This window comes from Otolemur garnettii, unplaced genomic scaffold (assembly GCF_000181295.1).
Source record: "Otolemur garnettii isolate 467f Iridium unplaced genomic scaffold, OtoGar3 scaffold00002, whole genome shotgun sequence".
Taxonomy (NCBI): Eukaryota; Metazoa; Chordata; class Mammalia; order Primates; family Galagidae; genus Otolemur; species Otolemur garnettii.
The window spans coordinates 4,865,736-4,868,107 of NW_003852397.1; the positions used below are offsets into that span (position 1 = coordinate 4,865,736).

The following is a 2,372-nucleotide window of genomic DNA, read 5'->3' on the forward strand; positions in this document are numbered from 1 at the left end:
AGGAGTTGGGAGGTTGCTGTGAGCTGTGTGACACCGTGGCACTCTGTCCACTCTATTGAAGATGATAAAGTGAGACTCTGTCTCTACAGAAAACAAAACAAAACAAAACAATACAAAACAAAACACCTTCTTTCTAAAGCAGTGGCTCTCAACCTTCCTAATGCTGTGGTCCTTTAATACAGTTCCTATGGGTTGCGACCCACAGGTTGAGAACCAACCGCTGTTCTAAAGTGATCTATAAATTCAGTGCAATTACAGTCATAATTTCGGCATGCCTTTCTGGGTTGTTGAAATTTACAAGTTGATTCTAAATTTTATATCAATAAAAATTACCTAGAATAAATAAGACAATCTTCATTTTATTTTTTTAGAAAAATTTTATTTTAGTTGGCCTGGGCCAGGTTTGAACCTGACAGCTTCAGTATATGTGTCCGGCACCCTCCTCACTGAGCTATGGGCGCTGCCCTAAGCAAGACGAGCTTAAAAAAGAATAACAAAGTTAAAGAGCAGACAGTAGCTGATTTCAAGATTCATTATACTTGTACAAGAATGGTTATAACAGCTGTATTCCTAATAGCTAATAACTGAAAACAACAACTCAGGTGTCCATCAACTGGAGGCTGGGTAAACAGACTATGGCATGTTCATAAAATTTCATACTGCCCAGCAATAAAAAGAAATGAGCCATAACAACATGGATGCATTTCAGAAACATGAGGCTGAGATAAGGAGCCTTATACAGAAGAATATATACTCTGTAATTTCACTTTTATGAGGTTTTAGAGAAGATTTTATGGTTTGCTTTAGTGATTATGTATGTAGCTTTAACTTATCAGAGTCTAGTTTCAAGTGACATTATAGTTAAAACATTATACATCCATCTCTCTCCTTCCAGGCTTTGTGTTATATTTTACTGCTACATATGTTATAAATCCTACAATATATTGTTATTATTTTGCTTTTAAAGGGATTTAACTTGTATTTACCCACATAGTTACTGTTTCTGGTGTTTTTCGTTCATTTGTCTATTCCAGGGTTCCATCTGCTATTTTTTCCTGCCTGAGGATTTTTTTTTTCTTTTTGAGACAGTCTTACTCTGTTGTTCTGGGTAGAGTGCTGTGACATCATAGCTCACAGCAACCTCAAGCTGTTGGGCTCAACTAATCCTCTTGCCTCAACTTCCCAAGTAGCTGGGACTACAGGTGTGTACCACCACATCCAGTTAATTTTTCTCTTTTTAGTAGAGGTGGAGTCTTGCTCTTGCCCAGGCTGGTCTCAGGCACCTGAGCTCAAGCAGTGTGCCCACTTTGGCCTCCCAGAGTGCTAAGATTACAGGCATGAGCCACTACACCAGGCCTGAGGACTTTTTTTTTTCAATATTTCTTGCAGTTCTGGCTTCTAGCAATGAACTCTTTCAGCTTTTGTATATCACAAAAAAGTCTGGTTTTCAGAGGCTTTTTGGCTCAGTATAGATTCCAGGTTGACAGTGTTATTTTACCTTTAAAGATGTTACCCCAGCATCTTCTCACTTGCCTTGTTTCCAGTGAGACGTAGTTGTCAATCTTCTCTTTGTTTCTGCGTGTGTGTGTGGTATCTTTTTTTCTTTATCACTAGTCTGAAGCAGTTCCACGATAACATGCCTTGGTATCATTTTCGTCATGTTTCTTGTTCTTGGGGTTTATTGAGCATCTTAGATCTGTAGATACATAGTTTTCATCAGGTCTGGCAGTATTTTGGCTATTATTTTGTCAAACATTCTTATCCATCATTTTCTTTTCTCCCTTTTGAAGATGGAAATTACACATATATCAGGCTGCTAAATGTTGTTCCCTAGCTCACTCCCTTCATTTTTTTTTCTTTTTAGTTTTTTTTTTTTTTTCCTTTCTGTGCTTCATCTTGGGTAGTTTCTGTTTCTGTGTCTTCGAGTTCACTAAAATTTATCTTCTGCAGTATCTAATCTGTTGTTATTTCCATCCAGTATATTTTTCATATCATATATTGAAGTTTTTCATCTCTAAAAGTTCATTTTGGGTATTTAATTAATTAATTAAAAATAGTGATGGGGTCTTGTTCTTGCTCAGGCTGATCTTGAACTCTGGAGCTCAAACATTCCTCCCATCTTGGCCTCCCAGAGTGCTAGGATTACAGGAATGAGCCACTGTGCCTGGCCCTTATTTAAAATATGTTTTTTTCCTCGTCTCTATTTAACATGTCAGTCTCAGTCTCACTCACTTTTTACTCATTCATGAGAGGGACTCACTTCCAACTCTCTTTGGAAGTGCTTTAAGCTTTCTCTGTTATTTATTTATTTATTGAGACAGAGTCTCATTATGTCGCCCTCAGTAGAATGCCGTGGCATCACAGCTCACAGC

General features: G+C 37.7%; 1 pseudogene; it reads right to left on the reverse strand.

Annotated features, from left to right (window-relative positions):
• Nucleotides 1–2,372, reverse strand: part of LOC105886888 — an 11,377-nt pseudogene that overhangs the window by 4,635 nt on the left and 4,370 nt on the right.